This window comes from Peromyscus maniculatus, chromosome 23, assembly GCF_049852395.1.
Source record: "Peromyscus maniculatus bairdii isolate BWxNUB_F1_BW_parent chromosome 23, HU_Pman_BW_mat_3.1, whole genome shotgun sequence".
Lineage (NCBI taxonomy): Eukaryota > Metazoa > Chordata > Mammalia > Rodentia > Cricetidae > Peromyscus > Peromyscus maniculatus.
The window spans coordinates 10,599,654-10,609,971 of NC_134874.1; the positions used below are offsets into that span (position 1 = coordinate 10,599,654).

The window sequence follows — 10,318 nt, forward strand, 5'->3', positions numbered from 1 at the left end:
TTTTTTTTTTTGAGTTTGAACAAAATTCTTAAATCTTCAGCTTCTGGCTAACAGGTTAATTTGTTTTTAATACAATTTGGTCTGGGTTTGTGTGAAAGTGTGTGTTTTATGTGTGTATATAGGTAGGTGTGCATGTATGTATGTATGAGTATGTGTATATATGTCTGTGTGTGCATGTGTATGTATGTGAGTGTATGTGTGTTTGTGGGCACGTGAATGTATTTTTGTATATGTGTGTGCATGTGTATGTGTGTATATATGTTTGTGTATGTATGCATGTGTATATATCTGCGTATATATGTGTATATGTGTATACACACACACACACACACACACACACACACACACACACACACACACGTATGTGTGTCTATGTATTTTAAAGCTTGCTTCCTCCCTAACAAGGAAAAGTAAGACAACAGAAAAGCCAGTGCTGTGGTTTAGGGAGGATGGCCTGAGATCTTGAGTAAAGACAGTCTCAGGTCCCTCCTTTGATGAACTGTGTATGGTCAGGAGGGAGACACTGTGTGGTGAGAGTCCTTAAAAGCCCAGAGAAATCTCAAGGCCCTTGAGGCAGGCGATGGCTCATGCCTGTGATCCTAGAACTCTGGAGGCCAAGGCAAGAGAATTATGAGTCTGGTCTAGCCTGAGCTACAAAGCAAAACCCCATCTTTTAAAAAAGAATTCTTGAAATCCTTTTTTTACAGCTGGAGCCCAGAGAAAGCAAGTAACATGGCTGAGGCTGCACAGTGAGGCCCTTCCAGAGGTGCTGGGCAGGGATTCCTTACACTGGAGAATGAGTTGTACTTAGGTGCATGAACCCTCTGTGTATATATAACTATAGTGTGTGTGTGTGTGTGTGTGTGTGTGTGTGTGTGTGTGTGTGTATGAGGGAGCATGAATATGGATATGTACACTCCTGCCAAGGTCAGAGGACAGCCTGGTGGGAAATAGTTCTCTCTTTCCACCATGTGCATCCCGAGGATGGAGCTGGACTCATCAGGCTGGTGACAAGCTTCTTTATCTGCTGAGCCATCTGGCTCCAGCACTCAAGATTTTTCCCCCTTTCCCCAGCGGGACCAATGTTGGAAGATTTTCACACACACACACACACACACACACACACACACACACACACACACACTGCCTTTGCTTACAGGGGAATCTGTGGCTTCTTGAGCCAGAGCAGGTGTGAGAAATCTCCCTGTGTGAGCATCTTGGGGAAGAAGTCCTTTGGACAAACTCCCTGCAACCTGAACACGCTCTTGTGGCCCAACTCCATCAACAATGGGTTTCCCCGGGCAAACTCCTGAGGTCACCCCGACAAGTGGGAACAGCCAAAGCTCCACCAGAGATGCCACACGGAGAACTGAACGCCTAAGTGAGGGGCTGTGTTCCCAGAGGCACCCCTGTTTTTCTGATAGGGCCCATGCTGAGAAACCCAGTCAGGTCTGGAACTCTGCATGGAGCGCAGAATGAAAGGCAGACGGTCAAGTTTCTAAGCCCCCAGCTGAGGCTGCCCTGAAGAAAGAAGGCACATCAGAAACAGTCGGTCCTGCTCTATCAGGCAGACATCTCCGGCCGGTGCAGCCACAGAGACCTTAATCTCCAGGGCGTCATCCAGGATCAGTCCCCCCTGCACTAAACTCATTTAAAGGAGGGGTTGCATATTAATAAGGAAAATAACTGAACAGCCAGGCGCCCGGATCCCTTGACCTGCCTCCAGGCGGGCCTTAATCACTGTTTGTGAAGGGCAGCAGGAGCCTCAGATGAAAGGCACCCGGTGGGCAGGCCCTGCCCGCTGATGTCAGGACACCTGCTGAGCCCGCCCCGGGGGTCCAGCTGTTCAGCTCCAGCTGGCTCCAGCGGTGATGGAGGAAGTGTCCCAGGGTCCAGGGACCAGGCTGGGGGAGGGGGGGCGGTGCAGTGGGGCAGGCGAGGTCATAGGTGGGATGGGGCGGGGCTGTGCCAGGAAAGAAGGAGCAGAGGGGGTGGCTGAGACACGGGTGAAGGCAAATCTGAGGAGAGAAGATGGGGAGAGGTGAGAGTATGGAAATAAATGGAGGAAGGGGGAAGAGAGGGAAAGGTGGGGGGGGGGGGGAAGAGGTGATTCAGACAAGGTGTGTGTCTGTCTGTCTGTCTGTCTGAGTGTAGAATCAGAGATGGAGAGTGGAAGAGAGAAAGCCAAGAGGGACCAGAAGCCCGGGCAGGCAGGCAGGCAGGCAGTAGGCGACATCCGCAAGTCCATTAGTGGCGCTGGAGGGGGAGGGGAAGCATCCTGCATCGCCCCCCCTCCACCCCCCAACACACACACCTCTTATCAGCGCAGCCGTGGCTCGCCGCCTTATTGCAGGTGCGCTGGCGCCGCCGAGTCTGCGGGGCCGCGCGGTGGCCTGGCCGGGAGGGTGGCGGCGGCAGGCACGGCAGCAGGCGGGCGGTGTGGCCGGGGCTTCTCACGCAGCAGCGGGGGGGGGGGGGGGGGAGGAGGAGGGGGAGGAAGAAGAAGAGGAGGAGGAGGAGGAGGGACGGCTTGTTGGGAGTCTACACTGGCAATTGTATCATCTTTACCTAGGCGGCATTTCCCCCAAAGATGATGCCAGCAGCTACTTCCACTCTGTGGCCTTGGGTGAGGGCCCTCATGTCCAGGTGCCCGCAACTGCTCTGTGGCCACTTCCTCACAGTGCTGCCATAGGGGGAAAATACATCCAGAGATCCGAGGTGTCACTTAGGGACTGCCTGTTTATATCATGACTGGGGGACAGGGAGTGAGAGGGGACAGAGGGGCTGATGCTGAACCCAGCTGGAGGTGCCTTGGAGTCTCCGCCCTCTGGCCCTAGAACAGCCAGGAGGCTTGGGCAGGTCTGCTGGCCTCAGCCTTTGATGGCTAAGTCATCACCTGGGTCGGAGTCCCCTCTTCCTCCTGAGTAACACGGAGCTCAGCCATCACCCCGCTCCTTGGACCCAGAGTCACTGGACAAGCCCTGGCATCCTGGGAGTCAGCGTCACAGGAACTGGAGATCTGGCCCCATCTTTATGGCTGTTGAGACCTTGGGCCCTGTCACCGCACTTGATCACCTCTGGGATTCCCCAGCCATTACTGTCACTCCTGGGAGTTGTTGGGAAGACACACAGGGGGTGCTGGGCCATTCAGGTGTCCCTGCAAAAGGAAAAAGGCTGACTACCTCCAGCTGAACCAAGCCAGGTTCCACAGCAACTACCCCATGGAGCGAGCAACACACCCCACGGGTTCCGTCAAAGACAGAAGCTGGCCCAATGTAGTTGTTCCTGACTTCCCAGGACTCCAGACTCCTCCTTCCGGAACACTCCCCAGGATACCCCTCCTTCCTGGGGTTCAGAAGCATCAGCCTCTGCCCTCTAAGGGGCTGACAGTCGAACAGGAGAGGCCATGAAACCCTTTTCAGTCCAGGGTTGGAGAATGCAAGCTGCAAAGGGAAGAGGCAGAAGCGGGAAGCAATCCGGGAAGACTTCCCGGAGCAGGAAACCCGAGGGATGAATGAAGTTAGTCAGGCAGCCTAGACAGAAGGAGTCGTTGTACCCAAATGAGTTAAGCAAATAGGACACACACCTGCGGGAAGGGCAGGGGGAAGTTGTTCTAAGAGGAACCTAGAGATCTCCTGGAGATGGTGACCTTTGGTCTGTTCCTGTAGGAAAAGTAGGAGGCCTGTATGACCTGCTACATGGTGTGTGTGTGTGCGTGTGCATATGTGGGCGTGCATGTATGCACTGCATATGTGTTTGTACTTGTGTGTATGTCTGTGTGTGTGTGCATTTCGTGTGTATGGGTGCATGTGTGTGTGGTGTGTGTGTATACACATGCACACATGTGTGTGGTGCCTTCAAGCCAAACTGCTCACTAGATATAGGAGTTCAGAGAGGTTAGTGATGGGGACAGGTTGTCCCTCGTCAGCCCACAATAACCACCATGTGGAAAAGGGGCCCCTGATGGTTGATAGTGTCAGCTCCATAGGACCTAGAATCACCATGGAAACAAATCTCCATGCACAGCCTCAGGAATTTCCTAGAAAGTTAATTGAGATGGGACAGTCACCCTAAATGTGGGCAGCACCTGGAAACGGGCTCGCTGGGGTCCCAGCCTGCATAAAATGGAGAACTCCAGCTGAGCGCCAGCCATCTTCTTCTCCCTCTGCTTCCATGACTGCAGACACAACCAGACCAACGGAAGGTCTCCACCTCCTGCCTCCATGCATGCCTTCCCTGCTGTGAAGGAGCTCACCTTCCAACTGCGAGCCACGGAAACCACCAGAAAAACCTTTCCTTCCATCAGTGGCTTTAGTCAGGGATTTTTGTCACAGCCAAGAAGCAAGTGATGACTTCAGGGACCTGCTGGGACAGATTGTGTGATTTCTTGGAGGGCATTGGCCAGTTTCAGCTAAAACTTCCCATTTCATTTCACTCCTCTACTCAGCAGAAAAACACTCAGAAACAAAACAAAACAAAACAAAACAAAACAAAACAAAACAAAACAAAACAAAACAAAACAAAAATAACGCACACAGTGGGCAGATTGAAACAAGCACTTTTCTGAGCCAGAGTGAGTCCTGGAAAGGTCATTTGGAGACCCTGGGGATGGAGCCCGGATGTTGGCAGAGAGGGTAGGTAGACATCATGTAAAGCAGGAACCTCAAGAGGATGAGTGACAGGATAGTCCTTGATCCCTCAGGTAGTCACCAGGCTTCTGACCGGCAGCTCAGCCTCCCTGGAACAGGGATTCAGATTCAGAAATCTGCATGGTTCTCGAACCCTTCTCTGAAAGCTGGCTCCTCCCAAGAGCATCCTGTGCAGTGACCCTTCCAGCTCACAGTTCAGTTCGGATGAAGGCTGCAAGAGTCTTGAGGCTGTCACCCTCCAGGTCTGAGCTCTTCCGTCCAGCATCCAGAGTCCTTCCTGGGGCGGAAGGATGCTGAACCTTCCCCCATCTCCTTCCTGCAGCGGCGGCCCTTCCCCTGGTCCTTTCTCGGGGCAGTCCTATCTTTTCCGGTTTTCATCATCATTAAGCCAGGGCATGTTGACCCACACTAGCAAATAAAGCAATGAAACCAAATAGGAAGAAACCCGTCAAAACCCTCTCCAGACAGCCAGAAGGAAGTCCCCCCCAAAACCCCCAAATTAAGGCAGTGCTGGGAGCGGAGCCTTCAGGGGGAAAAAAAAAAAAAAACCTTTTAGCTGAAACCGAGAACATGCAGGCTGAGGTATTTCATTAGAATAATGGTCTCCCTCGGATGGGCAATTTTGGAGAAAGGTTAGTAGCTAAGCGTAGTCTTACCCTGAGGATGCCAGGAGGCTGCAGGGAGAGTCTATGCAGCCTGCAATTTGAAGCCTGGGAGCTTTTAGGCTTATTTCCCTGTTTTTGAGGCCTTTGCATGGAAGATAAGCTTTGTTTTCAGATATCCAAAGGAAGCTGGACTTCTGTGCTCTGATAGAAGTCTTTGATTGCTCTCAACCACCCATTAGTTAATTGCCCAGGGACAGGGCCCTAATGATCCTCAGGGTACCCTACTAGCAGGGGATTAAGGGCCTTATAAATGCACAGGATCCTTGCCAGGTGTCCTAGTATTGTTAACCCAGCAAAAATGGACCCATGACTGTGGGGTCCTGGGGCCTCCACAGGGGGCGATGGGATATAGTGGATGCTCAGTTAAGTGGGTGTGGGGGGGATCTTCCACACATGCATGCAAGCAAATGCTAGTTATGGGGGGGGGCGGCAGCTACTGTGTGAGACAGTAGGCAAAATGAGTCACGTGGCCCTATGGCAGTGGTTCCCAACCTTCCTTTAATACCGTTCCTCATGTTGTGACGACCGCCCCCAACCATAAAATTACTTTTGTTTCTACTTCACAACTGTCATTTTGCTACTGTCATGGATCATAACGTAGACATTGGTGTTTTCTGATGGTCTTAGGCGACCCCCGTGAAAGGTTCAGTTGACGATGTGCAAAGGGGTCACGACCCACAGGTTGAGAACACTGCCCTGTGGGATGCCCCTTTTCTTGGCAAGTGGCCATTAAATGCCTAGATGACATGGGTGTTGGCCTGGCACCTGCTGTAAACGGGTATGTGTTCACTTCCCAGTGCTACCTCTGCAATGCCCCTGTAACTGGGGTGACTTAAAGCATACTTACTCATTCCTTCACGGCTCTGGAATCCAGAAGGTCAAAACCAAGGGGTCACCAGGGCCATGCTCCCTGCAAAGGCTCTAGAGTCAAGTCCTTTTCCTCTGTGCACCCCTGATACGCACCGGAAGCAGCTGCACCACTTGGCGATCTGCCTCTCAGGTCAGCAGGCTTTCTTACCCTAGCTTTCTTCTTGTCTTTTGATAAGGATCCCCAGTTGTTAGATTAGGAACTGCTCGATGCCCTCCTCTTACTTCGATTGCACCAGCAAAGACAATTTCCAAATAAAGTTACATCCACGGTTAAGGGGGGGGTGAGCAATCCAGTCTTTCTAGTTTGGAGCACAATAAGGAAACCGATGTGGTCTTGAAGCAGAGGATTCAGGGAAATGAGCAGAGCCCAAGAGTTCTTGAGAAGCAGGTGCTTCAATAACATGTAAGATAAGATGTTTATTTATGGGGCACCTTGAACTACCATGGCTGTAGTCTTTGGACCAGACCATGATGAAAATGAAAGAATCAGGAAGGTCAGGTATAGTAGCACACATCCATAATTCTAGCATTTGGGAGGTGGTAGTATTAGAATCAGGAGTTCAAGGCCATTCTCGGCTCTTAATATATAGTGAGTTTGAAGCCAGCTTTGGACATGAGACCAATTCTTAGAAAACCAAAAACATTGCTACCACTACCACCACCACCACCACCACCGTCTTCATTACAGTCTTCATTGCGGACGTCACCCTCCTCACTACCATCACCCCTGTCGTTGTCGTCATCGTCATCATCATCATCATTACCACCATGATCACCAATACCCTATCACCATCATAACCATCATATCATCATCACCAACACTATCATGATGACCATCACCACATCATTACCACCAACTGAAACAAGCAAATAGGACCAGAAGGTCACTATTTCCTTCCCAAGCTCTTGAAACTCCCTGTGACTAGATTCCATTTTCTCTAGAAAATTAAAGTGTTAGCTAGGAACATGTTTAATTCTTCCTAAGATTTTTCTTCATGAGACTCTGATGTCTTAAACTAACGTCTTCCCACATCAATAAAGATAAGGCCCCCAAAGACATTTCCGGGTAAAGGCATTAAAGGCCAGTCAAGGTTGACAGATTAAAATCAGATGAACACTCTTCTTTGGACATTCTGAGTAAGATAAGGGAACTGTATCCAAAGGGAACAGTTGGATTAGCAGAAAGGATGGACTGGCCTTAGGATAGTGGGGTAGAGAGAAGTAGCTATGGGCTCTAAGCCTCTGTAAACTTGGCCATGCAAGGTGGCCTATTCATGCCTTAATGCTTTTGTTTTGTTTTGAGACAGGATCTTTGTTCTTTTCTGTTGCTTAAAACTGCCCTGACAACTGGGACCTGTCTTTGATGCATGAGTTGGCCTATGCTGAGACACTTTGCTCAGCCTTGGTGCAGGGAGGAGGGGACAGGACCTGACTCAACTGAATCTACCAGGCTGGGCTGACTCCCTAGGGGAGACCTTGCCTTGGAGGAGGTGGGAATGGGGGGTGGGTTGGAGGGGGTAGGCTGGGGGGTGGGAAGAGGGAGGACAGGGGAATCCGTGGCTGATATGTAAAATTAAATTAATTATAAAATAAAAATATTTACAAAAAGCAACTTAGGGGAGACAGGGGTTTACTTCAGCTCACAATTCCAGGCTACAGTCCATCAGGGAGAGGAAGTCAGCATAAGAACTCCAAACTGCCCGTCGTATCATACCCACAGTCAAGAGCAGAGAGAAATGAATGCATGCTCTGCAGCTTGCTTGCGAGTGCTCAGCTCCATCTCTCCATTCTTACACAGTCCAGAACTCCTTGCCTAGAGGATGGTGCTGCCCACAGTGTGCTGAGTCTTCCTACATCAATGAAGATAAGCCCCCCTCCCCCAATGACATTCCCAAAGGCCAACCCAAAGTAGGTGGTCCCTCATAGAGATGGAGACTCTTCCCGGGTGGTTTTAGGTTATGTGAAGTTGACAGTTAGAGGTAACTAGCACAGTCTAATTGAGTAGCCCAGGTTGGTCTTGAACTCAAGGTCTTCCTGACTCAGGCTCCCAAGTGTTGGGATTATAAGCGTGGGGTTACCATCATAACCAGCCTTGTCTGAGTTTCCAGCTGGCAGCATAAGCTGGTGACCCCCATCCTTACAGCTTCTTATTCAAAATAGGGTAGTTATTGTTGCCTAAGGACCCACTACTGAGTCTGACACATTGAAAGGCCTGTAGATGTTGTTCTCAGAGATACTTGACCCGGGACCTAGAGAGATGATATGTCACCATGAGAGAAATCAAATCCTAAATGCTGTAAACCACCTACAAGACCAGAGACGTCACACCTTCGACTTTAAAGCTTACAGAAAGATCCCTGGCTCACTGTATGGCTCAGACAGCAGTCTGCGCAAGGAAGAGGCTGAGCTGCAGAGAAGGAGTCCTCCTGGATGAGTCAAGCTTTCAGAGCCGGGAGGATCTGGTCACACAAGTGATGCTGGAGGGCGTTTCTCACGGAGCTAATGGGGCGACATGGGTGTGAGACCGAAGCTTTGTGGTTTCCAAGGCTGGATCCATAAGGTCACGGGGGTTAAGAATAAACACAGTGGTCCCCTCGCTAAACTTGGGTCTTACTTTGCAGCAACAGATCATCAGAGCAGGACCCCGGGAATCTGAGCAGACTCAATAGGATGTATAAAGTTTTGTCAGTCATAGCCAGCGGGAGCCAGTGGAAGGTGTCTGCACGGTGAGCAGAAGATACAAGTGACAAGATACTGGGACAACTAAGTCGGAAGTTTCTGCCAGAGATGCAAATGAAAACACCTGTCACGGGGGTGGTGGTGGTGGTGTGCACAACCCCCCACTCCTCTTTTCTTCCTCCTGAGTGCCTTGTAACTTTAATCCTATCGTAGGACTTGATGACATTCGTCAACAAGTCCGGCTCTGTCTGCTTAAAGGAAGGGTGTGTCAAGATTGCTCAAGGAAGGATGACAAGGAGAAAGCCAGAGGTGGAGACAGGGATGTGGAGACACTGTGGGAGGTCCCCGAACCTCTGTCCTCTCATTCAGCTGCCAGCTCTGGGGGCGTGGACACAGTTGGTATCTTAAGTGAGTTTGGGATTAGGAGGTGAATCTTGGTGAAATCCCAGGTGTGTCGTTTACCACATGAATCACCTCAGAGAGCTTTAACTCAAAACTCACAGCCTGGGGTGGCAATTAGTGTAATTAAGCAGCCCAGGTTGCTGGGGTTGGAGGCAGCTTGGAACAGACAACCAGGCAGATGAAATGCAGGAAGCTGAGTGAAGTAGCCTTCGAAGGAGACTTCTAAGTGTTCCCTCCCTCCCTCCCTTCCTCCCTTCTTCCCTCCCTCTCTCCTTCCCTCCTTCCTTTTTTTTCTCTTCTTTCTCTTTGGAGCCAGGGTTTCCTGGCCAGGAACTCACCACAGAGCCGAGGCTAGCCTCAAACACACAATCCTCCCTAGACTGGGATTGTGGGATGGAGGGCGCGCCCCACTGCACCTGGCTTTTCTTATAAAACCTACAGCCAGCACAGAGAGAGCAGCTGTCACGTGACTGACACAGACAGACTTTCTGTCCAAGCCTGGTCCAAGTTCCACCTGCATGAGACTAACCTGAGGGGCGTGTCCATGTTCTCCAAACAAGACTCACATACCATCCCAGACCCATCTCTCTGAGAATTGCTGTGGGGCTGGATCTGGATGCCTGTGGGGTGTGGGGTGGGGGTGGTACACACACCACAGTACGAGTGTGGCAGTCAGAGGATGATTTATAGGAGTCAGTGCTCTTCTTCTATTCTATGGGTCTGAGGAATTGAACTCAGGCCCTCAGCCTTAGCCACAAGTGCCTTCACCCTCTGAGTCATCTCGCCAGCCCCTTATTCTAAATTTTGGGAAACTTGATCAAGTATTTTGGAAACAAGTTTTTCATGACCTTAAAAGATAAGATCATAGTATGCATGTCCAAAAAAATGTTTTGGGGGGAGAAAAAAAGAACAGAAGAATGATAAAAATAGCTCATGTTCCCCACAACTAGGAATATCTAGCCTGCTTTGAATCAGGAAGTAGAGATGGAACCTTCTAGAATGAATCATATGTAAATGTTCATGGAAGGGCCCTCTCCTTCCCAGTGTGCATCT

General features: G+C 50.5%; 1 long non-coding RNA gene across 1 annotated transcript; it reads left to right on the top strand.

The window, feature by feature from the left end:
* Nucleotides 1-1,977: 1,977 nt before the first annotated feature.
* LOC143270363 (uncharacterized) lies at nucleotides 1,978-4,455 on the top strand. The gene is made up of 2 exons (XR_013047525.1): nucleotides 1,978-2,041; nucleotides 2,573-4,455. It is a non-coding gene; the product is annotated as an uncharacterized LOC143270363 (long non-coding RNA).
* The last annotated feature ends 5,863 nt before the right edge of the window (nucleotides 4,456-10,318 follow it).